This window comes from Schistocerca cancellata, chromosome 5 (genome assembly GCF_023864275.1).
Source record: "Schistocerca cancellata isolate TAMUIC-IGC-003103 chromosome 5, iqSchCanc2.1, whole genome shotgun sequence".
Lineage (NCBI taxonomy): Eukaryota > Metazoa > Arthropoda > Insecta > Orthoptera > Acrididae > Schistocerca > Schistocerca cancellata.
Window position 1 is genome coordinate 637,672,862 of NC_064630.1, and position 27,448 is coordinate 637,700,309.

A 27,448-nucleotide genomic window follows, 5' to 3' on the forward strand; every position below is an offset into this window, starting at 1 on the left:
TGTAGTAAAGAGAAAATATTGTGCATCGTATTCTATTGTTGTATGGAATTATGTATTTTTTTTATTATAATTTATTTTAGATATTATCTGTGTCGGCGAGTACTGAAACCGCACAGACGATAAATATCATACAGAGATGAAAAATATCCCTAGTATAAATAATACAGAACGAACAGTAATTTCTTTGCCTTCCTCTTGGAGTTACGGGAGTAAGATAACCTGTGTCGCAGTTGTACAAGCTAACGTGGTCTTCTTTTGTCAGGGTTAATCGATGTACGCCATTACGTACTCATTTTTAAAAAAAGGTGTGTATTGTAGATAAGTTAACATATTTGAATGTTTTGAATAGAGTTATTTAATGGAACCTTGCATTATTATTTGTAGTAGCTTGCTTAAATTATTATCCCATCCTTTTAAGACATTTTCAGTTATTTAAATATTATCCGTGGTGCAGAGCTGCGCTACGAACGAACAAGCCGCTGCCGCGGCGCATTCAAACTGCATTAAAAGAAATCGATCATACCGCAAAGAAGCGGGAAGGTAATAGTGAAATAAAATCATCTCTTTCAGCTTCCGGGCTTGCAGAGAAGAGCAGCAGATTTTATGATGTGTTTTGCAGGTTGACGCGGGCTGCTGATAATATATTGCTAACAGTACAAAAGAGATAATTTACCTTCGTAACAAAATAGGAATTTTGTTGTGCTTAGCTCTGGTCTGGCAAACCTTATAGTGAAAACGTATTTTTCTCCGACAATAGTCTCATGTTCTTGTGCTAGTCGTGGTAATTATTGGTGTTTTACGCTTAACAAAAATCCACTGCAAAATGTTGAACAATCTTTGCGAACTGTAACATCAGTATTTCATAACAAAGTAATTTTCATTTTTCAATAACTATAAAGTAGGGAAGATATGTTGATTTTTTATAGTGAGTTACAGTAACCAAAAAATGTTCCTTTAATAGAAAGCCAGATACAGAACAATAAGAACCCAATATATTCTGTTTTGTTGAAAATTAATGATTATAAAGAAATTCTTGGCACAGCATTACTAAAAGGTATTTCGCGGCTCTTTTCGTATATGCGTTGTTACGCAAATAATAATAATCACAATAATAATAAAACAAAAACAAAATAAATAGAAAAGAGTAATTTACGAGTTACGCGAAATCATCCTAGTTGTTTAAAACCATTCAACAGCCAAGATCGCATAAAATGTTTATTTCAGACAACAGGTTTCAACAGACTTTGGAGTCATCATCAGGTCTTAAATTTTTTTTTTAAATAATTGGGAACCAATGCTGTACAATCGCAATACAGTCATGAGATGTCCAATTGACTCTTTCATTAGAAGATGTTACGCGTTTGGGGATTACACCCATCTTCAGACATATGTTACAAAAAAGTAGAAAACATAAGTGAACTGCACACTCAACACGTCTCAACGTTACAGAAAATGAGATCGGGTCATATGAGTTACACACCACAAACTTCAGCTCCTTCCTAACCAACCAGGCGTACAGACTTGACAACTCAAAGAAAGTGTCCAATAACATACGACTATAACCGCGACACAAGCAGTCTTGAAGCAGAACGCATACTGACGCTAAACAAGTCAACTAGCAGCGAAGCGCCCTCGGTAGGGGGCGCTGCATGGTCATGTGATATATGCGTTCTCATGTAATTTATTAACAATATACTCAGCATATAATATCTAACAGGGTGTAATTACGACTAGGAACCGGAATAGTACATCCGCACACGTTAACAATAAAGGATTTCTTTAAAGAAAATTTAAAAACTCCATTTTTTTATGTTGCCATACTATACCTAGAGCCAGTAGTGGCACTAAGCCAATTTTTTCATTTTGCGCTGAACATCACGCACAAGATGTAAAGTGGATAAAGTCAGCACGTTATAATAGGTTTGTCATTGTATCACAAACATGTTGATTTTTATGCGCTTGACATCTTGCGCGTGATGTTCAACATAGAATGAAAATTTTCAACACCTGAAGAGACGACAGCAAAACCTGTTGAAACTGGTTGTCTTAAGGAAAGAAATATTTTATGCGATCATGGCTGTTGAATGCTTTTTAACAATTAAAACAGATCGCCCTTCATTACTCTCAAAATGAGAAAATTCAATGATCCTAGTTGCTGTTGTATGAGCTGGACTGTGATTCTTGCTGCATTATTTGTAATTAGTCTAGCCGAGCGGTCTAAGGTGCTGCAGTCATGGACTATGCGGCTGGTCCCGGCGGAGGTTCGAGTCCTCCCTCGGGCATGGGTGTGTGTGTTTGTCCTTAGGATAGTTTAGGTATGAAGTAGTGTGTAAGCTTAGAGACTGATGACCTTAGCAGGTAAGTTCCATAAGATTTCACACACATTTGAACATTTTTTGAACCTTAGCATTTAAGTCCCATAAGATTTCACAAACATTGGAACATTATTTGTAATTTGTTTCGCACACTTCGAGAAATAAAAGTTAAGTAAATGTTTTGTTTGTTGTGTTAATTTGTTAGCTAATCATTTCTGCTCCTGCCCAGCTTCCGTTCGACCACAGTTGCTGCACCACTGTGTAGTCCAATTCTCCTTACCGTTGTGTATGAAGTCGTTCACAGAATGTCCTTTCTTTTCCACTAGTAGTGAAAGTCCTAGTGAGTCAGCGACAAACTCTGTGTGAAGGATCGAAGGGAAGATGTGGTTTATGGTTGAAGATGCTAATCGATACCTGTAGCTTGCTACCATTACACAACATGAGCACACTGCCACAGAAGGAAAAAGATCGTGTGACACAGTGAATTCTTGATCATAAATAAAACTTCGCAATCCAACTTACAGGTCATATAACATTCCACAGATTAACTGTAGTAAACACCAAGCGTTCGAATACTGCAACTAATAATGTGACAGCGTCAGTCAACTACAATACTTCTTCATATTCGGGAGATACAGGATGAAATTCAAAGCCCAGGATAGGATATTCTGTGGTTTCTCCCACCCGCTTGATGCAAGTGTTGCGACGGTTTCCTGAAAATGGCGTCCAACTCTTTTCTTTGTGCCTTTGCCCTTGCGAACTCATGCCTCACTGGAAGAGGTTGCGCATTGGTTAAAACACTGAGTTCGTATTCGAGAGGGCGGAGTTTCAGGTCCCCTCCGATTGTCCAGATTTAGATTAACCGTCATTTCCGTATGTCGTATAAGGCAAAAACTGGGAGGGTTGCCAAGGATGGCCAGAGCCGATTTTATCCTCATTCTTCCTTGATCGGAGCTTGTGCTCCTTCTCTAGTGACCCCGTTGTCGACGGAACGAAAACGTCGATATCGACAGAAGGTTAAACTTTCTCTCCTCAACTTCACACCAACTGTGCTGCCTCCGAAGCACACAAAATACACGCTTCGTTGTATATCAAATATGAGATGACGATACAAAGAGACGATTTTCTGGTAACACGTTTCGATCCAGATAGTAATAACTGTAACGGACATTGCATACACCAGAATGGAGAAACTACTTACTGAACAACGATATTTCACAACAGTAAACTATTTCTTTGGAGGTGTTTAACAAATTTAACTGCATTAATATTATGAAAAGGAAAGCTGCTACTCAACATATACGGTAGATGCTGAGTCGCAGATAGGCTCAACAAAAAGACGGTCACAAATAAAGCTTTCGGCCCGTATGGCCTTCGTCAAAAATAGACGACACACACACACACACACACACACACACACACACAAACGGAAACACGCGCGCGCGCATACACACAAGCAACACACAACTCCAATTTAACTGCATCCTGCGCAGCAGACCGTTCCGCTATCAATGACAGTGGAGTGAACCTGCGCTCAATATGGTCGGCATCAGAAGGCCTATGTAAATGCTGGGAGCAGACAACCGTCAAGTAGCACAGCAAGTAAACAAACAGTTTCAATAAGAGTAGTTATACAACTGTCTGTACGAACATGTACGCTACATTTTCCTTCGCCAAATTTTTGAATAAATATACCAGCTATTGAATTTTACTATCCTTTCATGTGGGAGATATTTCCTGTAGCCAAACACAACTAGTTTAATATCCGTTCGATGTTTAACGGTATATTTGACATCTTGTTTTCTTCGATGTCTCCGTCGAAAGTATTACATTTCATACTAACCGAGAAAATGCCCTAAGTACTTTAATGCTCTCCTTTACATGCCCAATTTTTATACGCGGAAGTAATCATTTAGTTCTCGTTGAGATATATTGCAATATTCTCAACGGCCTCCCTCATTCATGCTCCTGAACAGCCGAAGATGGCTATAGTAAAATTATCAACCAGAGTGTGAAAAATGGTAGTAAGCTAGTGTCTGAAATTTGGGAACATTTAGGAAAAGACTGAAATTGAAGGAGGGCGACATATCTGTTTCAACGACGTACGTGTAACATAGACAACGATAAGCTAAATGCATACATAATGTCATAGTCGTGAGGCATACCTGTATGACTGAATCCAATGATGTTCAAGCCTCACTCTATCATTATCAGGGGAACATAATGATTTACCTAGCAGTCTAACATACGTTTTATTGCGCTATTTAATAATATGGTGCTGATACGTTATAAACGATACCCAGGCCACGGACAAGATTTCTCAGATAGAATTACACTGCAGGATATTACCCTATAAACATATTTGTATCACTGAATATAAAAAATAAACACAATACACGAATCAGATATCGTATTGATACACTTGTAGTGCCTTGCCTTGAAATAAAGTTTCGAAGATGTAAACACATGTATGCATAGTGTTGGCATTTTGCTTCGCTATGTAAGCTGATAATACACTGTATTTGTATACATGTTTGACATCTAGATCGTCATAGTATTTAGTTCATATCTGCTATTTAGTGTCAGAAAATGTGTAAATGTAACGACTGAACTGTGTTTTATGTTGGAACATTTTACTCTTGTAGCTAGCTTGGTTCTAACATATAATAAATTACTCTGGTCTCAATATGACAGCGATAAGTTGTAGAATTAAGAAACGCAAGGCACACAAGTAACAATACCCAACAGAAAATAAAGAATTACTGACGCAGATATCTGTTTCATGTTGCCATTTATTTGGTCATAATTTGTACATACTAGAACCCTTTAATCTGCATCAGGAAGTACGCATAATTTACAAATTCCGCACATTACACTGTTTTTTCATTCAGTTCTTTAACAATTTGAGCAACTTTGTACGCTATAAAAGTGTGAAAAAATTACAGTTTCCTTTTCTTACATGTTCTTTTCTTATCAAACTTCTATATAAAAATGAGGTTGAATTCAGAGACTATATGTTTGCCTACACAACAATTTTAGTTACTCGGCCAGCTAGAAAAATTTAATGTGAAATCAAAGGTTTCGGAAGATACGGTCTGCTTACAGTGTGCCTTTGCCTTTCTCCAACGGTTTAACTAACTTAATTAGTTAGGTTGCAAACTAAGGGTCTGCATGACATTACACACATATACCAACTGGTAGATTGAGATATGTGATAAATAACGGAAATCATAGCCTCACTGGCTGAGGATTGTGACGTATCATGAAATTTACAGAATAAAATGAGATCGAGATGGAGAAGACGTTCACGCAACAAGAGCCGCTAGGCAGTAGGAATTCCTTATCTATCTCTCATAACATTGCAGTGATTTCAATTCTGTAATATCTAACAGCTACAAAATTCACTCCATTGACAAATACAATAACCCTTGATATCTCAAGATTCTTCTTACTAACCAACTCCTTATTTTAGACAAATTGTGCCACAAACGTTTTTCTCTCTAATTCGATACAGTACCTCTACATTCATTATCCGATATACCCTTCAAATATACTCACGAAATCTCATTTCAGTAGTGGTTCTCTTTTTGTCTGTACTTGTAACTAAATGAGTTGCTTGAACAATTTTTTTCTTTTGAATACAATTGACTGTGTGTGTGTGTGTGTGTGTCGCAACTCCCCTTTTATATAATGTTAAATTTCTTTAATTTGTGAGTTACAAGATCGTTAAAACTGAACACATAACATAACCAATAAAGTGTAGTTCACTGATTGTACGATTCATGTATCTAAGTACATGAAAGAATTCACAGCATGATGTTAGGCTAAATGCAAAATGGTTATTATTCCCATAAGCCAAACTTTTAGTTAATTATGCAAACAGTAAACTTAAAATTTAGAAAATTACAATCTGTTGACGTTAAATTTACTTTTTCCTTAATTTTTAGCTCTACTACTAAGAGATAAAACAATTTCAAACATCAAAAGCTTAACAGAATTTGACCCCACTTTCCCATGTTAGCGTGTAAATAGAAACATGTGTAAGAACAACATAATCAACAACACTCATTATATATTTTCAGCAGGCGGTGCCCACAGCTCTTATTTGTTTGAAACATGTCATATTATCGCCTTGAGCTGGTGGTAAAACATTTATGCGACCAGTTTAAGTCGCCTGACCATCATCATGTTCATAGAAGTGTTCACAGCATCATGTTAGGTTAAATACAAAGTAATTATCGTCAGGTGGTAAAACAACGAGTAATATGTTGTCATCATGTAATATAGGCTGATGACGTTTTTCTATTACGATATGTATTATTCCTGCTTTTGTCACCTGACGATAACCATTTTATATTTCGGCTAACGTGATGCAGTGAATACTTTTACGAACCTGATGACGGCTAAGACGACAGACTCGTTATACAAATAAAGTATTTTACCAGCAGCTCAAGACGGTAATATAAAATTTTTCAAACTTTTCAAACAACACTCATGCTGATCAGCTGTTCAGTTTCTTTACCACTCTGTATGCGATTCTTCTCCAATCAGAAATAAGGCAGAGATGGCAGCTGATTCTCGTAGATATAAAAGTTCATCACCTCATATCTGGGTTAGTTACAGTACAGCAAATTTGAGTCTGATAACTAGAAATTGTTTAAAATAATTTAGAATACTGTATTTATTACAAAAATTACCATCAACGATGAAATGACTGATAGAGAATCTTAACCTGGTTGTGGTCTTTGTCAGAGAGAGAAACGAAAATGGGTATATAAATATCTTGAGATTTGTTACAGAAGACAGTGCTCCTCAGTTTTAAATAAAAAGTACGTACGCACAATGTTGTGTTCGAGAGAGCTTCCCTTTTGTATCGGTTTATCACAATTCTCATGGAGTTTGGAGGTGTCTTACGTCGTCGCTGGATTCCGAAGTATTGTGTTAAAAATGGTTCGTGTTGATATTATTAGTATTTCTCGTGATTAAGCAGAATTTTCTAGGTTATTTATTCGTCCATTTTACCTTTTATTCCTGCTAATGTCCTCTTCGGTAATTGTTGGCAAAACCCTTCTGTCGCAGCGTCTCAGGATCGGCTGCACATGGTGTGAAGAAAGACCACGTAGCTGACCATTCAGATAAACTAACATCCACTGACCCAGGCCTAATTTGCGCGTTATAGGCAGTTATCTGCCTTTTAATTCACAATTCTCAGTTTATTTCCAGTCAGTCACAGATTACGCACAGCTTTTGTGTAGTCCACATTCATATAACACACTCATTGTTTCATCTGCAAGGTGCAACGGAACGAAATAATCGTCTGGGATACTTAGTCGGGAGATCCCACCTCTCGCTGTTCGAGCGGTTAGTGCAACTTCTTTATTTTACGCCACTTCGGCGACTTTCGCTTTGATGGTGATGAAATGATGATGATAACAACACCCAATTCCCGAGCGAATAAAATCTACGATCCGGCCGGGAATCAAACACAGGCTCTCTGCATAGCAATAGCGCGTAATGATCTTGCCACTCACTGAAATTTTTTTGAAATTTGTCTTTAGCTTCACTGTTCAACAAGAATCTGCACTGCTTGTACGTATAAATCGGTCCGCGCGGTAGTGTCCATGTTTCAACCAGGCTGCAAAATGTGTAAAATTCGCGTGCAATCACACGTATGTTTCGTCGTGCACCAGACTCTTTCTTTCACAATCGATACTTAATATCGACTTCACAAGTTCTATTTACTAAGATATAGACACACACACTGCATTTAATGATTGATACGTATGTAATTTCAAAAATGTAGCAATACAAATAGACACTTTAAAATAAAATAAAGATTAATATAGAAGCCCCATATAGCTTATAATTACATAACGTTAATTTTCCATGTCTTACTCCTTATATGGTGGGTTTCCACACAAGTACTATCAGAAAACTAGATGTCAGAATATTTCTCTTTATCAGCAACGCTAATCTTGCTAGTGCTAGTCCGTTTTCTTTTATATCCTCTCTGCTTCGGCCATCGTCAGATTGTGTGACTACCTGACCTTTCAAGACTTCTGGCGTCTCTGACATTTTTATCGGCAAACCTCAAAATTTATATTAGCTTTTCCTGAACTTTCATTCCTTTTCCAATTTTATCGATGATTTGTTTTACTGCTTGCTCAATCTACAGACTGAATAGCAGTGGGACCAGGCTACAACTCTATCTCACATTTTTGTCAACTGACCTAAGAAAGTAACATCTCGCTTTAGACTAATGATAACAATGAGATACACGAAAACTTTTGCATGTTATTAACGGTTTCGCAAACAAAGATACTGTAGCAAGTATAGCATGTTAACTAGAATGAAATTCGACTCGTAACACAATCCTGAGCCTCAAGACATAAGCAAGACTACGACACGACACTAGCGAGAAAATATTTCGAACAATTAAATTGCAGATACGCTTTCATGCACATCAAGTTTACGAAGCATTAACACGAAAGAATCTAACAGTCACTTCGCATTGTTTGATAGACACTTGATTAGAAAAGATCCTTCACAAACTGTTGGTCTTTTTTTTTTTTTTTTTTTTTTTTTTTTTAAATGGACTTGTAGTCCGGGGTGATATGTTACAATACAGCATCACCGGTCTATTGCGGTCTAACTGTGTTGGTGAGCCAGTACATTTCCACTGTGCAGTGACTGCGTCACTGCAATTCACTTTGGAGGTGTGGCGGTGGGACATCGTTAACAGTGCATATCAATATCTGGCAGGCAAAACGTAACTGCGAGTGTTTCACATCGAAGTAATCGGCGCGACCTGGTAAAACAGTGCTCTATTACACATAAGAAGTAATTTGCCAATCAGTGTAATGAAACCTAGGAGAAACTGCTTTGTAATAATAAACAGAGTGGTCTATAATATTAAATCAACAGCTCTATCTTCCTTCCTTTCCGCAGGATGAAACTTGCTGTGTTAGAAGATCAGGACATTAAATTTCGAGAGACTGCTGGCATGAAAAATGTGTCATATTAAAGGCAGAAAAATATTTATTAGCTGTAGAAATCAACTGATATGAAATAGTTACATTATCAGTTTCGACACGTTATTGCCATCGATAGATGTGGAATATCACAAAATGTTTCAACAAGAGATACAGAAAACGGTTCTGTGTAAATAACTGTCACAAAAATAAATATGACGTTACCAAAATGAATGTTAATCTCGAGTAGTTTTTAATCGTTTACATATCCTACTTGGAAAGCAAAAAGAACTGTCTACTTTTATTAACTTTTCGTTCGACACTAGTGATCCATGTTTCTATAGTAGCTTTGTGGTCGCTGATTCTGGTCTCCAAGGTCACTGAAGCGAAATGTTCGGTCCTGTTCGTTGTCAGTATATCCGCAGATAAACAAATGACAATTTCAGGAAAATTGGATGATTTATTCAAGAGAAAGAGTTTCACAAATTGAGCAAGTGAATAGCACGAATGTCCTCCTCTGGCCCTTATTCAGGCAGTTATTCGGCTTAGCATTGATTGATAGACTTGTTGAATGTCCTGCTGATGGATATGGTGAAAAATTCTCTCCAATTGGCACGTTAGACTGGCAAACCCCGAGCTGGTTGGTGGACCCTGCCCATAATGATACAGACCTTCTCAAATGAGGAGAGATCCGGCGACCTTGCTGACCAAGACAGGGTCTGAAGGCACGAAGTCAAGCATTATAAACTTACCTTGCTGAAATGTAACTCCAGGATGGTTAGCCATGAAAGGCAGCAAAACAGGGCGTAGAATATCGTCGACGTATCGCCGTGCTGTAAGGGTACCGCGGGTAACAACCAAAAGAGTCCTACTGTGAAAAGAAATGGCACTCCAGACTGTCCTAGTGGCCTCGTTCACATTCAGTTTCGTACCCCACCGCTGCCCAGAGCGTTCCCAGACACGTCTTCAGATGTTCAAATAAGGGACCAAACTGCTGAGGTCATCGGTCCCTAGACTTACACACCACTTAAACTAACTTAAATTAGCTCATGTTAAGAAGAACACACACACCCATGCCCGAGGGAGGACTCGAACCTCCGGCGGGAGGGGCCGCGTAATCCGTGACATGGCGCCTTGAACCACGCGGCCACCAAGCGCGTCACACACGTCTTCAACGTGGAATCTCCTTAGTAGAGTAGAATTGAATCCATTGATGAGTTACGCTTTCAACTGAGCCCGGATTATCAGCGAAGACCTGTTTCAAGATGTCACAGACAGTGTCTTATTGTACGTTCAGGTCCAAAACAGGGTAGCAAGATTCTTTGCCCTTGGTACCTAAACGCCTGAGTCTCACTGTCCACTGGCGGTAGAATGAAATCTCCACCTGTGTGAGGCTTAATAGGGAAGTTCCCACACTGTACCTTCCAGGCTTTCTACGAAGTGTTCCCCAGGTCGAGACTTCATGTGAATGGGCGATAGTAACATCCTATTACCATTTTAGCAGCGCGGCCCTGGCACGTATATTTACCCATATTACCTCGAATCTCGGTATTAAGCTCGTTAGATATTACAGAGTTCTTCACGACTATAAGTACACCGCCTCATTGGTGTATAACATGTGTGAACAAAACTGCAGAACAGTCAGTACGGCAGGAAAGGAGGGAGACGGTTGGAGTATGACAATATTGTCTCTAATATTGGTTATCAAGCTGAAATTTGGTTTCGCAGGACAGAGCGGATCAGCATGTGGAAAGGGGCCAAGGTCAATTACTGTTAGCTGTACAGGAACACACACAACTTTATTCCTCAAACCAATGCACAGTTTTCTCTTTAAAACAACAAAGATCAATCACGGCTGAGCGCCCAAGTAACTTCTCCAGAATAAGTTTAAATGATTGCTTTTAAAACACCAGGGTTTAGAGTAACGGCTGAAGGCCTTTTGTAAAATTACAATATCTTCTCGGCTAAAGGCCGAATTAATATTTCAGATCAGCTAAGGAAATCTACTCTGTAGGAATCAGCATGGGTTTCGAAAAAGACGGTCATGTGAAACCCAGCTCGCGCTATTCGTCCACGAGACTCAGAGGGCCATAGACACTGGTTCACAAGTAGATGCCGTGTTTCTTGACTTCCGCAAGGCGTTTGATACAGTTCCTCACAGTCGTTTAATGAACAAAGTAAGAGCATATGGACTATCAGACCAATTCTGTGATTGGATTGAAGAGTTCCTAGATAACAGGACACAGCATGTTATTCTCAATGGAGAGAAGTCTTCCGAAGTAAGAGTGATTTCAGGTGTGCCGCAGGGGAGTGTCATAGGACCGTTGCTATTCACAATATACATAAATGACCTGGTGGATGACATCGGAAGTTCACTGAGGCTTTTTGCAGATGATGGTGTGGTGTATCGAGAAGTTGTAACAATGGAAAATTGTACTGAAATGCAGGAGGATCTGCAGCGAATTGACGCATGGTGCAGGGAATGGCAATTGAATCTCAATGTAGACAAGTGTAATGTGCTGCGAATACACAGAAAGATAGATCCTTTATCATTTAGCTACAAAATAGCAGGTCAGCAACTGGAAGCAGTTAATACCATAAATTATCTGGGAGTACGCATTAGGAGTGATTTAAAATGGAATGATCATATAAAGTTGATTGTCGGTAAAGCAGATGCCAGACTGAGATTCATTGGAAGAATCCTAAGGAAATGCAATCCGAAAACAAAGGAAGTAGGTTACAGTACGCTTGTTCGTCCACTGCTTGAATACTGCTCAGCAGTGTGGGATCCGTACCAGATAGGGTTGATACAAGACATAGAGAAGATCCAACGGAGAGCAGCGCGCTTCGTTACAGGGTCATTTAGTAATCGCGAAAGCGTTACGGAGATGATAGATAAACTCCAGTGGAAGACTCTGCAGGAGAGACGCTCAGTAGCTCGGTACGGGCTTTTGTCAAAGTTTCGAGAACATACCTTCACCGAAGAGTCAAGCAGTATATTGCTCCCTCCTACGTATATCTCGCGAAGAGACCATGAGTATAAAATCAGAGAGATTAGAGCCCACACAGAGGCATACCGACAATCCTTCTTTCCAAGAACAATACGAGACTGGAATAGAAGAGAGAACCGATAGAGGTAGTGAAGGTACCCTCCGCCACACACCGTCAGGTGGCTTGCGGAGTATGGATGTAGATGTAGATGTAGATGTAGAAATTCTTTAAAAGCCAAGCATTTACAAATTCCGGCTAAAGGCCATATTACGGAAAATTCAAGTTAATTCTTCGGCTGAAAGCCCCATTAAAGAAATTTTCTTTACATAGTAAAAGTGAGATTTTAAAGATAATCCTTTACACAGTACAACAGAAAAAACTTTTTAAGAAAACTTGAAGTATCTTGTCGGCTGATGGCCCAAACAATTACTCAAGAATAATTAAAGACAACCTTAAGATAAACATTTACAGAACACGGCTGACGGCCGTTTCAGGAATCCAAGATAATTAAAAAGAAACCTTCGGACAAGGATTTACATATTAAAGTCGCAGATTCAGAAACAAACGCGGCTGAAGACCTAAATACAGAGCAAGAAGAATTTTAAATGAAACAAGGCTGAAGGCCTAATCTTAAAATAGTTGACATGAAGTTCGCCTGAATGCCCTATACTGATCATAAAACAGACAATATTAATACACGACTGAAGGCCTGGCACAGTAACTGCGATCAAATAAATGAAAATTACAAACAACAAACAGTGGTGCTTAGGAGTGTTCCAAAGGTCGGCCTGGGGAGGAAACTCTAAGCGCAGTATAGGTGAGACAGGCAGCCAAGTGTAACACTAAACAATCCGATGGCAATACGACCTACTGACGGCTGAAGAACCAACCAACAGCCTAATCAATTCCCTTCCACCCGACACACTCGCTGCTCTGTTTCAACCGACCGACTGGCTACTCCAGTACGCAGACAGCATTGATCTGCTCAGTGGAAATCACGGAAGCTACACACGGTTCCACCTAAACACACTTGCACAAGAACTCAAACAATCGTAAAAGCAGTCACTGAGGGGCATTTACACACAGAGAGTTTCCACGAGCGGTCGACGACCAAATACACGTCGTCCGATGAGACGATAAACCGAACCACCAACCCAGGTCGGCAACGGTCGAGCGTGTCTTGGCTGTCAGAAGCTGACTGCAGCTCCAACCCTAGTCAACTCGATGTGCGTTCGGAATTCGGAGACACGGTGAGCCGGGCACGCTGGGTCTGACCCAACCATGCAGAGGGAACACTTTCGCCCATTGGCCAAGGAAGGAACCGACCCACGTCCGGCAAGGTGACCAACTGACGAGGCCCAGAAACGGTCAAAAGACCAAATACAGTTCTCCCTATTACACGACCAACCGAACGACAAACAACGGTAGTCCCGCTCCAATTGCCTTCCGCTGAACAGGTAATGTGTGTCGTCAGTGGTCGGCGGGCACTGGCTGTCCGCACCGCACTGGCGCTCCGTCCCCGACTTCACTACTGCTGCATCCCGACTGCTGCTCCGTGCCCAACTCACCTCCAGACACACGACGACCCGGAAATACTAGCGGTCGCTCCACAGATAGTACGACAGGGCACTTATCGATAAGCGCTGCTGCTGACACTCACGGGCAGGCAAACCAGCAACCTAGTGACACCAGTACATCGAATTAAAAGAAAATAGTTGTTGGTTGGTTTGGGGAAGGAGACCAGACAGCGTGGTCATCGGTCTCATCGGATTAGGGAAGGATTGGGAAGGAAGTCGGCCGTGCCCTTTCAGAGGAACCATCCCGGCATTTGCCTGGAGTGATTTAGGGAAATCACGGAAAACCTAAATCAGGATGGCCGGACGCGGGATGGAACCGTCGTCCTCCCGAATGCGAGTCCATTCAAAAGAAAATAAACGAGGTGAGAGAACCACAAAAACAAGATGACCACCAATAAACAGCATAACCGCGAGCCGCGCACGGCTCAGAAATGATTTTCCTTTTCCTCATTTTTTTCATGTTTTTGAAAATACCTCCACGTTCATGCAAACAATCATGCACGACTCTTAATTTGCAACTTTTGACAGTTGAGTGTTGCGGCAAGAATGGTGTAAGTCACTACATAAATATGGAAAGATACTATTCTAGTATTCCCTCATGTTCGTCACTGTAAAAGACAGAAAGCAAATCGGCGATACTGCATGTTCTCGGGACGCACCACCCATGATGCTTGTTACCTGTGATGTTGATTACAACGTTATACGCAAGGCTGAGGAGAGTGCAGTAAGTCTTTAAAACGGAAAACTTATTAACAAGGAACTGCAAAACCCAGAGCACTCTCCAACATCGACATCAACGATTATACCTCTGCTATTTTATCAAACAAATTACGAATATATCATTGTCATTTGTTGCGATCAACATTTTAAAGATGTGCGGTTTTTTACAAAAAAAGAAAATGGTTCAAAAGGCCCTGAGCACTATGGGACTTAACATCTGAGGTCATCAGTGCCCTAGAACTTAGAGCTACTTGAACCTAACTACCTAAGGACATCACACACATCCATGCCCGAGGCATGATTCGAACCTGCAACCGTAGCGGTCGGGCGGTTCCAGACTGATGCGCCTAGAGCCGCTCGGCCACATCGGCCGGCTGTTTTTTACACAGGCTCATTTTTATGAGGGATGGAATTACAGAATATGATGCTCTACATTATTTTCCAGTGCCACTATAGAAATACAAGACTACTAGCTATCTTTTTGTGGTGCTTTACTTGATATGTTACTGAGAAATACCTGATCGTGTGTGCAAACAAACACATATAACTAGGTAAAGCCTATAAATCCTTAGAACATGTTTCACATCTGAAAATAACTAACAAGTTAGTACTAATCAATAGTTTTTGCCTTCCACTTTCTGTAATTGACGTTCATATTTATCTGCTACTTATTCCCACAGCGCCATGTACGTTTCTTTTCCACTATAGTGTTTCACAGTGTAATTTCACGGTGCTGATCTTTGTTCTGCTTCCACTGCGAACAGTTATGCTTTGATAGAATTCTGGGTTAGCGTATGGAATTTGCTTCCACCTTGGTAGTAATTAGGCACCGAGGGCGACAAGCTGAGGCAATCAGTTTAGTCCGATTGATTTTCGTTATTGATTCAGCCAAGCGCAGCAGAAGCGTTCTGTGTGTGTAGCACTGTCCAGAACTGGTCACCCACGAATTGTCAGCTTTGTCTTACCCATGAGTTTTGCACCACAAAACACGGTATAAATAACATTCGCGCGGACGGCATTTGTGACCGAGCGGTTCTAGGCGCTTCAGTCTGGAATCGCGCGACCGCTGCGGTCGCAGATTCGAATCCTGCCTCGGGCATGGATGTGTGTGATGTCCTTAGGTTAGTTAGGTTTAAGTAGTTCTAAGTTCTAGAGGACTGATGACCTCAGCTGTTAAGTCCCATAGTGCTCAGAGCCATTTGAACCACTTTTGAACATCCGCGCATGACAAGCCGCGACGAACAGCACGTCTCCTGTCGGGCTTCAGTGTAATTGCAGCCATAATTCGAGGTGCAACGAAAGATTTCTTAAATTTTATTTTTTCTTCAAGTGACATTGGCAATAAAGGCTTAACATAGAGTTAAAATAATACGGCAGAAGTAGCTAAGTAAATCAGCAATGTAAATAGCACAACGCAATATGGGGATTTAATTGTAGACATAATTGCACTGCGTACAAGTCTATTCTTAGGTGATTTCATGTAGAGCATCTTATTCAGGGTAATCTGAGTCATATTATGAAAACGTTAATTTTTTTTCTGTTTTGCTCATCAGTCTTCTGACTAGTTTGATGCGGCGCCCCATGAATTCCTGTCATGCGCTAACGTCTTCATCTCAGAGTAGCACTTGCAACCTTTGTCCTCAATTATTTGCTGGATGTATTCTAATCTCTGTCTTCCTCTATAGTTTTTGCCCACTACAGCTCTGTGGAAGTCATCTCCTATCATCCTGTCCCTTCTCCCTATCAGTGTTCTCCACATATTCCTTTCCTCTCCGATTCTGCGCAAAAGCTCCTCATTCCTTCCCTTATTAGTCCACCCACTTTTCAACATTCGTTTGTAGTACCACATCTCAAATGCTTCGATTCTCTTGTGTTCCGGTTTTCCCACAGTCCATGTTTCATTACCATACAATGCTGCACTCCAGCCGTACATTCTCAGAAATGTTTTCCTCAAATTAAGGGCGATATTTGATATTAGTAGACTTCTCTTGACCAGGAATGCCCTTTTTGCCATTGGTAGTCTGCTTCTGATGTCCTCCTTGCTCCGTTCGTCAATGGTTATTTTACTGCCTAGGTAGCATAATTCCTTTACTTCATCTGTTTCGTGACCATCAAACCCGATGTTAAGTTTCTCGCTGTTATCATTTCTTCTATTTCTCATCACCGTCGTCTTTCTTCGATTTACTCTCAATTCATACTGTGTACTCATTAGACTGTTCATTCCATTCAGCAGATCATGTAATTCCTCCTCACTTTCACTCAGGATAACAATGTCATCAGCGTCATATCACTGATATCCTTTCACCTTGAATCTTAATTCCACTCCTGAGCCTTTCTTTTATTCCCATCATTGCTTCCTCTATGTACAGATTTAACAGTAGGGGCGAAAGGCTACATCCTTGTCTTACACCCTTTTTAATAAGAGCACTTCGTTCTTGGTCATCCACTCTTATTATTCCCTCTTGGCTGTTGTACATATTGTATATTACCCGTCTCTCCATATAGGCTTACCCCTATTTTTCTCAGAATTTCGAACATCTTGCTCAATTTTACACTGTCGAAAACTTGTCCCAGGTTCACAAACACTAAGAACGTGTCTTGATTTTTATTTAGTCTTGCTTCCATTATTAACCGCAACGTCAGAATTGCCTGTCTCGTGCCTTTACCTTTCTTAAAGCTCAACTGATCGTCATCTAACACAGAGGTACAGTGCGTTATTCCAAGATTCAGACTGTCGTCATAATATTGCTTGACCTAACTGAACTTATAACATAAAATTTAAATCTGTGCAGTCACTTGTTTTAAGTATTACGCTATCGAATTCTGCTTGCTTACATCGAACTTGCTGAGTAAGGAGGTAAAACTAGTACTTAGGAGCAAGTATCTTTGAGAGGTGGCGACCCTTTGTGCACGCCATCTTTCACCCCTTGTTATTTACGTAGTCCCTGCAGAGGCACTGCAACCGTCTCAGCTACGTAGCGCGCCACGACGAGTAGTTATAGATATGACAGGAAATGACAGAGTTGGTTTGCCGTCTGCAATAATATTTGTGGCACTAGATTTTTTTCTCTGTCAGCGAGGACGGCAGGGAAACGTGGCCAGGGAGGCAGAAGTGGGCTCTTCCAGGAACGCATCAAGGCTTTCACAAAAGCGTGACCTCGTTGCTTGTGAGTGCAGGCAGTGGCATCTTGCCATAAAGTCAGCCCACGATGGCGGCCCGGTCTTTAACAGGACAATGGCCAGCGGCCTGCATTCCGGAGTCCTATTGTCCACTTTGAGTGTGCGACGGACAGAGCCTAATGATTTGTTCTGGGAAGGAGAGCATTGTCAACCACAGGTGTGGAATGAATGGGCGTTTCTCTGGCGCCAGGTTTGACGCAGGAGAGCACTGATTTTGGCGACAAACTTTCTCACTGGAGGAATACCGATGCCACGTCCAGGCGGGAGTTCTGGCACAGTGTTATAAGTACGCCACTGGCGCAACTTGCCCGGGCAGCTTTGCCATTAGAGGGGAAAATTTTCGCAGTTCACGAGGATTTGGTGTCGAGGAGGGGAAGAGACGAGAGGTTTTCTTGGGTGAACGTCCACGGTGGAGGCTGGTCTGGGCAGTATGGCCGAGGTACGTTGTGTGTCGAGGTAAACGGCAGAGAGCCGCCACCACAGAAGCCAACTCCATGGAGCCTGAGGGGGCCCGAGCCCTCTCAAAAATTCGTTTTCTTTTGGGGGGGGGGGGCGGAAAATTATTAGTTATACTATGCTTTCTAAAATCACAAAATTATGTTGGCATTTTTTATTTTCCTTGTTTGACGATAGTTACCTTCTAAAATACATTCAGTAACCAATTAAAACAAATAATTATTACTTGTAAATAACAGCTATCAGTCATCCTTTTTAAATTTACTGGCATATCTAGCTTTCAGCTAGAAACTAGCCATTCTCAATGCACTATCATTTTTTATCAATACATGTAGTGCCGGTTGGTCGGGCATTACGTGTATTGATCAAAAATGATAGTGCTTTGAGAACGGCTAGTTTCTAGCTGAAAGCTAGATCAGCCAACAAAATTTAAAAAGGACGACTGATAGCTGAAATCTGTTATTCACAAGTCAATATAACAGTCCCTCAGTACAACAGACTTCTATATGGAAGGTAACCTGATAAAGAATTATTATGGTTGTAACCAGGTCAACTGAAAACGAGTGGTGTGAATCACGATAGTGCTGTGGGCACACTTAGAATTTGTCCCCGTGTGTGAATCGGATACAGTCTGGCGCCAGAGGGCCAGAGCTGTGGCTGCGGCGACATCAAGAGGACTGCAGCAGAAGCGCCAGGAAACCTCCGTCTCGGGTCACCTTGACGCTTCGAGGCATTACGACGCCGTGGCTATATAAAGCCCACCCTGCTGTCACAGTTATTCAGTGTGGATAGTTTAGTTCAGTGCTGCAGATGTGTTTAGTGTTCCGACTTTAGTGTCTAGTGGACTACTTTATGTGACTATATTTTATTCGTTTACTTTAGTCTCTTAGTGCACTGTGAATGAAGTTTGCAATGGATAAATTTGTTGACATGTGGAATAATCGGGTCTACTGCCGTGTTGGAGGATCTTGTCCAGTATTTATGCCCAGAGGGCGCTGGGTGCTCTCTTTGCCGTCCGCGCCCGCCTGGCGCTGCTTGTAATGTGTTGTCTCTTCCCCGGTGTTCCCTCGGACGTTAATGAACCACCTCGTCACACGGATGCAGCACCAACTAGATTTAGTGGACCACTGGACCCACATGAACAAAATAACGGTCAACGCAGAGAAAACTAAAAGTCATTGTCTTCACACGTCGGAGACCCATCGTCAATGAACACCTACGGATATCAGACCAGCCACTCCCCTGGGCAACAACTGTAAAATACCTGGGAGTGCATCTGGACGCCAAACTGTTGTATAGTCATCACATTATGGAGAAGAAGACGTCTGGCCTCAAAATGCTGGGAGCTCTCCTCCCATTTCTGAAGAGCTCATACCTCAGCCAACGCACGAAACTCCAGTTGTACCATGCCACAGTCGAACCATCTATTTTGTATGGATCGACCTCTTGGGGTACTACATGTGCCACTAACTACAAGAAGTTACAGGGTGTACAAAGCAGATGCCTACGATGGATCACAGGAGCCCAATGGTGGATCCGAAATCATGACATTCATCGAGCCTTAAGCGAATCTTACCTCTCAGACAAGGTCAAGGAGAAGGCGCGAACCTTATTTCGGAAGTTGGACATGATACGTGACAGTACACCACAACTCACCACAGTAGGTACGGTGGAACCCTTACGCAACCACAAATATAAAGAACCGAAGGCGATAGTATTTGAGCCTCCGTAAATGATATCCCTACGTACTTCTCCATAATTTAAGGACATATCGTCCTTTAGCACTTCTCCACACATGTTTCCAAATACACACCAAAAGCAGCGAGTTGAAGGACCCTTCTGTGTGCCCAAACTAAAGCTGAAAGAAGAATAAATAAATAAAGAGAAAATTTTTACCCCTACCATTCCCTACAGAAGTAAAAATCAACGAAGTTGATCAGACTTCAGCACCACCACATAAAAAAGAAAAAAAAAAAAATTGTAATGTGTTGTCTCTTCCCCGGTGTTCCCTTGGACGTTAATGGACCACCTCGTCACATGGATGCAGCGCCAACTAGATTTAGTGGACCACTCGACCCACATGAACAAAATAACGGTCAACGCAGAGAAAACTAAAAGTTATTGTCTTCACACGTCGGAGACCCATCGTCAATGAACGCCTACGGATATCAGACCAGCCACTCCCCTGGGCAACAACTGTAAAATACCTGGGAGTGCATCTGGACGCCAAACTGTTGTATAGTCATCACATTATGGAGAAGAAGACGTCTGGCCTCAAAATGCTGGGAGCTCTCCTCCCATTTCTGAAGAGCTCATACCTCAGCCAACGCACGAAACTCCAGTTGTACCATGCCACAGTCGAACCATCTATTTTGTATGGATCGACCTCTTGGGGTACTACATGTGCCACTAACTACAAGAAGTTACAGGGTGTACAAAGCAGATGCCTACGATGGATCACAGGAGCCCAATGGTGGATCCGAAATCATGACATTCATCGAGCCTTAAGCGAATCTTACCTCTCAGACAAGGTCAAGGAGAAGGCACGAACCTTATTTCGGAAGTTGGACATGATACGTGACAGTACACCACAACTCACCACAGTAGGTACGGTGGAACCCTTACGCAACCACAAATATAAAGTACCGAAGGCGACAGTATTTGAGCCTCCGTAAATGATATCCCTACGTACTTCTCCATAATTTAAGGACATATCGACCTTTAGCACTTCTCCACACATGTTTTCAAATACACACCAAAAGCAGCGAGTTAAAGGACCCTTCTGTGTGCCCAAACTAAAGCTGAAAGAAGAATAAATAAATAAAGAGAAAATTTTTACCCCTCCCATTCCCTACAGAAGTAAAAATGAACGAAGTTGATCAGACTTCAGCACCAACACATATTAAAAAAAAAAATAGTGTAAGCTAGCTCGGACGTCGGCGCCCGACTTGGGCGCCATCTGTGGCAGCTGTCTGAGGCCTGTCCTGTGTTGGGCGTTCCGTTCGCGGTCCGCGCCCGCCAGGTGCTGCTCCTGAGGTTTTTACCCCTCCCTGGTGCTCCCACGGACGTCCGCGCCCGGCTCGTCCACCATCTGTGGTCGTGGCAGTTGTCTGGGGCCGGACCCGCTTGTGTCGTTCCGTTCGTGGTCCGCGCCCGCTTGGCGCTGCTCCCGAGGTTACCAAAAAGGCGCGCTTGGAAGTTGACGATACTGCAAGTCAACCTCCAACAATTATTATGCCTTCAATTGCTTCGTCGTCTTCAGGACAATTCAGGGAAGAGCATTTCAGAAGTCTTGGTTGAACAAATATCTATGGCTAGAATATGAACCATCTACCGAAAAAGTTTTTTGCAAAATCTGCAAAGAGGCAGACGTTAAAAACCTATTACAATTTTCTTAAAAAAAATGATGCATTTACTTTCGTAGGGTTTTCTAACTGGAAAAAGGCTTTGGAAAGATTCCGTCTTAATGAGAATACGTTTATGCATAAAAAAGGTGTTCTGAAACTATATTCTATCACTAACCGAAGTGTGGCCTCCCAATTGATTGAACAGTTAGGTAATGATATGAAGAAAGGCCGTTTAGTTCTTGAGACAATTTTTACTACCGTGCAATTTCTATGCCGACAAGGACTAGCAATTAGAGGGCACTAAGTGTAAACTTAATTTTTTTTCAATTGTTGGAGCTCCAAAAGAATCACATACCTGAGTTTGGTAAGGGCATTCAGGGTATAAGTGGACGTCCCACGATATTCAAAATTAGATCATTTGTCTACTAGGATGGTCTGAAGGAAGGACTGAAGTATGCACTATGTAGTGTTGAGATAAAAGTCGTCCGCGGTATGCCAAGACACAGCCGGAGGCAGAATTCGGTGAAGAGGCGAACCGTAACATTGAAAAAATGTTAATTGCGTGGACGGAGTAATATCAGACTTCAGATTTGCCTATTGGACTGCACTTCCTTGTTTCGGATAATCGTACTCTCTATTAGGGTGAGTATTTTTCATAACACAGGCCAACATTTAAGAAATATTTCAATAAAACGTTATTTGTTAACTTAATAGTGTCTTTTTTTCACCGAGGTAATATCTTCATACCTCAATTAATTTATAGGAACTGGTCGATCGCCGTATGAAGCTAAGTTTGGATGTTTTGCTAGAGTTGGATTGTTATCGGCTTATTCCTCATGACGAAATCCTTAATTTAATAGTAATCACGGAGAGGAGAACGAACAAGCAGAAGACGAAGGTGAAGCAGGCGCAAATGACACAAACTGTCACTACAAATGCTCCACGTGAGTAAAATTTTAATCTTCTTACATTTTATTTACCTTGCGGTATATGCTGAAATATGTTGTGATAATTTTTAAATTTTACAGTACTACTTTCTTTTTAATGTTGACGTTTTCAGAATCTGCGAAAGCCTCAGATGATTTTGACAGATCTGTCGCTGAGTCAGAAGAGAAAAAATTAATTTGGAAAGCAAAAAGGTCAGAGAATGTTAGCAGAAACCAGCGGCTAAAACGACGAAACTATCATCAAGCAGATTTCCACCAATAAACAAAGGAAGAACTGCACGTGTTCCCATACATGTGCCGGCCACAGTGGCCGAGCGGTTCTAGGCGCTTCAGTCCGGAACCGCGTGACTGCTACGGTTGCAGGTTCGAATCCTGCCTCGGGCATGGATGTGTGTAATGTTCTTACGTTAGTTAAGTTTGAGTAGTTCTAAGTTCTAGGGGACTGATGACCTCAGATGTTAAGTCCCATAGTGCTCAGAGCCATGTGAACCATTTGAACCCATACATGTGGATCGTGCATGAGTGTCTCCTCTGCATCCACTGGTTGTGTTCGCAGAAGATGAGAATGGCATGCCAAGCCTCTGTAAATACAAGTTTCATTACAAGTGCTTTTTCAAATGCATAATCTGCATATATATAATAAAATTATAACACTTTTGGCCTTAATATACGTATGAAGTAAGTTTGAAAATAGGTTTACACCGTAACATTTTCAATTTACGATTCAGCAGAAAAATATTGGTACGAGTATACATTGACTACACTCCGTTTAATTATTCAGGGCTCCCATAAAATACTTTTATTCTTTTTTCATTGTTTTGGATACTAAAAGAGTATTAAGGCATAAAATAACGAAATGACCGTACGACGAGACTGGCAGGAGACACCATCTGAGGTAGTTCGGTCGTCTTTTTATTTGACGCCACTTGGGCGAATTGCGCTTCGATGATGATGATGAAATGCCGATGAGGACAACACATCATAGAACAGAAACCAATCCCTTTATTGAAACATTTTTGAAGCTGGATTCGGCAAGGGGAGAGAAATAAGTGTTAGAGAAACAGCTTCGCCTAACATTGTATCAAGATCACACGGTTACCGGGGATGTTACTGCAAAAATAAGAGTAAAAGCAATAAATGTAGTAGTATCGTACTTTAAAAGCTCTTTGTAACTACAAGCGTCATAGATGTTTGTGATCTGAAATTCGTGAAAAAAGGAAGTGACATAGACATTTGTGTTAAAAAAACAAAAGTGACTTAAAATACGTTATACAGTCGTTTAGAAATAAATGCTATATTTTGGTTGTTCTTTATTAACACTGCTGTATATCAATCACCCATTAACTTCGTTGCCTGACCAACGAGTTAAGAAATTTCAGTTTCACGTGAACTGTGTAATAATCGCCAAAAACATTTGGTCACTTACATAAACATCCAACCACTAATGTTTGTATAGAGCTATAGAGGAGTAACGGGATATTACATCAGTGTCCCGGAAATAATGTTATTTCCTGCGTTACTTCATTGCCCGTAACATTGTTAAGTAATAGACATGCAGCCATAGTGCGTCAATGTGTTGTGTCACAAATTGCGAAGGGGCAATACCTCTGAATCAAGTGCTCAAGACGAGGAAAAACGGGGGAAGTATGTGCGAAGTTTGTCCGGCACACCACGGCAAGGTACAGAAATTCTTATCGAGGGTCAACGACACGACTATTTAATCGACATTCAAGCCACGCTGAACGACCTCCCGAAGAAAAAATGAAAGTCTCACATGGCTGTATGAACACACTGTGCGTTGTACTAAAGTGAGGAGAGTCTACGTAGAAAACCTAAAACATTAAAATCATCATCTTAAGTTTTCTCTGTTAATTAATCCAGTACAGAGATCTTATTGAACAGAGAGAGACAGAGAGAGAGAGAGAGAGAGAGAGAGAGAGAGAGAGAGAGAGAGAGAGAGAGAGACAGTAAAAGAGAAGATATATATACCGTCAACACCGAGGCACACACTTCGCATTTTTTACAACGTTCAACGTTTAATGAATATCCTCAGGCACAAGCGGAACCAGACAAACTTTTCTTCCTCTTTAAAGACGCAGATAGAGACGTCTTCTACTTGACATACTTTAGTAGTCACTTCTTTAATTACATAATGTTTCACTGCCGCAGTTGTGCAGTGACACAGTTTATCATGGCTCGGGTCGTCCCATACTAAGGTTGGGTAGCGCCCCTCCCTAGCAAATTGGACGGCTTGAGAGTAACTTCTCGGGGTAAACTAGGTCACTAATTTCCCAGCCTTGAGACAACAAGCTGCATTGCTAATTCACGTCTGTTTTAAAAGTCTGCGGCAGTAGTTTCTGCTAGATGGAATTCGCGATGAGCAAACCCGGACACCTCAGCAACTTGGCCAGCACCTATTGCGACCAACTAGCTGAGGAACAAAAGTTGGTGCTCCTGACCTTGTTTCTAAAGTGAAGCGTAATTGGACAGTTACACACTAAAATTCAGCTTCAGTTATTATAAGCGATTAGTTAGCGGATGGTCCTCGATTAGTAATTTCTTTGTATTTCAGCTGTAATCGAAATTATATTTCCAAACTACATACGCTTTTTTCAGTGAAACACATTTCTTTTTATTTCATATGGTAAAAGTGTTTATAATACGTTACTTGTCATAAAAATAAACCCCTCGCGGGGTTAGCTATTGATTTCATTATTTTTCGATATAACTGTAATAAGCAGTAGACTGGCTGGCAGAAGCATCGAACTAACAACGCTCGGATGTTCCCTTACTTCTGGTCTTTGATACTCCATTCGAATCTACACTGATAAGGTAAGGAGTGGGAGGCACAAGACTGCTGGAGTGAAATGCTGAGTCGAAGTTTGAGGTTACTGCAGAAGAGGAGATGTAAATACTATTAACAACAGAATAATACTATCGTAAGCAATCCGAGGTATACTCATGGTTACAGGATTACTTAAAACAAAATTATAAAAAATTGCACCATTTAAGGAAACAAAGCAAACAATTGTCGAAGGTGAGGAAAATAAACAGCCTTACGGCCTGTAACTTTAACAAACAGTATTACTACTACTTAGAATTAACTTCGCAATTAAAATTAAAAAAAAACCTTAAAAACTGATGTAAGCTGAATAAATGAAGTTTAACTCAGGCAAATTGATAGTGCCTTACGAATGTCAATACGGTAACGTGGTTTACAGCAAGCTAGAAGGTTTTCAAACTATTCAAATGTAAACTGTCTTAACAGAAAAAGTCTTTATGAAAATTCAGCTACTTCATTCATAATCAAAGAAACTTCAGCTTCCAGAGAAAAGCATAACAACAAATATTGGGTGATCATTACGTAACGCAGTAGCCTGAAAAGAGTAAACACAAATTAACACACTATTGACGGTAGGTGTTCAACATTGGACGCACGTCTCAGTTTCGTGCGCAAGACCTGACCGGAAACAACAACCAGTACGGGTTGTACTCTGACAACAGCTTCTACAACACATACAAAGCCAACATTAACATACACTTCACTTAAACAATTCACCAGAACGGTAAAATACAGAATCATCAAGGTGGAAAACAAGTGGAGATAACATTCGGCTCAATGTTTCTTAAATTCGGTATTGAGTAATAAACTACAGCAATTCTGCCTTTAAGACAGCTTGAATAGAATTAACATTCATAAAAGGTAATCTGCAGAGCCACTCAGGACTTCGACCTGAACGAAAACATGCACATAGTTTTAACTACTAAGAATACCGCTCTTTGAGCTCTTTGACGACACAAGGTTTCCAACAAGTTAAAACCGCCCAAAGCCAGAAAGTGGTAAAGCAAAATCCAACTAAGCTGAAGCTGACTTACCTCACAGAAAATTTTCATTACACGAACTACAGCCAATACAGCAAGAAGCAACTACAGTCAGCTAAATAAAAAGATTCCGACTACTGTATGCTCTAACTTCTAGTAGGCATGTGGTTAGCAAAGGAAAGATTTTGTTGCAGAGCAAAAAATGTAAACTACTGGCCATTAAAATTGCTACACCACGAAGATGTGCTACAGACGCGAAATTTAACCGACAGGAAGAAGCTGCTGTTATACGCAAATTATTAGCTTTTCAGAGCTTTCACACAAGGTTGGCGCCGGTGGAGACACATACAACGTACTGACATGAGGAAAGTTTCCAACCGATTTCTCATACACAAACAGCAGTAGACCGGCGTCGCCTGGTGAAACATTGTTGTGATGCCTCGTGTGAGGAGAAATGCGTACCATCATGTTTCCGACTTTGATAAAGGTCGGATTGTAGCCTACTGCGATTGCGATTTATTGTATCGCGACATTGCTGCTCACGTTGGTCGAGATCCAATGACTGTTACCAGAATATGGAATCAGTGGGTTCAGGAGGGTAATACGGAACGCCGTGCTGGATCCCAACGGCCTCGTCGTATCACTAGCAGTCGAGATGACAGGCATCTTATCTGCATGGCTGTAACGGATCGTGCAGCCACGTCTCTATCCCTGAGTCAACAGATGGGGACGGTTGGAAGACAACCTTCTGTACCAACACTGCAACGACGTTAGCAGCAGCATTGACTATCGGCTCGGAGACCATGGCTGCGGTTAACCTTGACGCTGCGTCACTGACAGGAGCGCCTGCGATGGTGTACTCAACGACGAACCTGCGTGCACAAATGGCAAAACATCATTTTTTCGGATGAATCCAGGTTCTGTTTACAGCATCATGATGGTCGCATCCGTGTTTGGCGACACCACGGTGAACGCTCATTGGAAGCGTGTATTCGTCATCGCCATACTGGCGTATCACCCGGCGTGATGTTATAGGGGGCCATTGGTTACACGTCTCGGTCTCCTCTTGTTCGCATTGATGGCACTTTGAACAGTGGACGTAACATTCCAAATATGTTACGA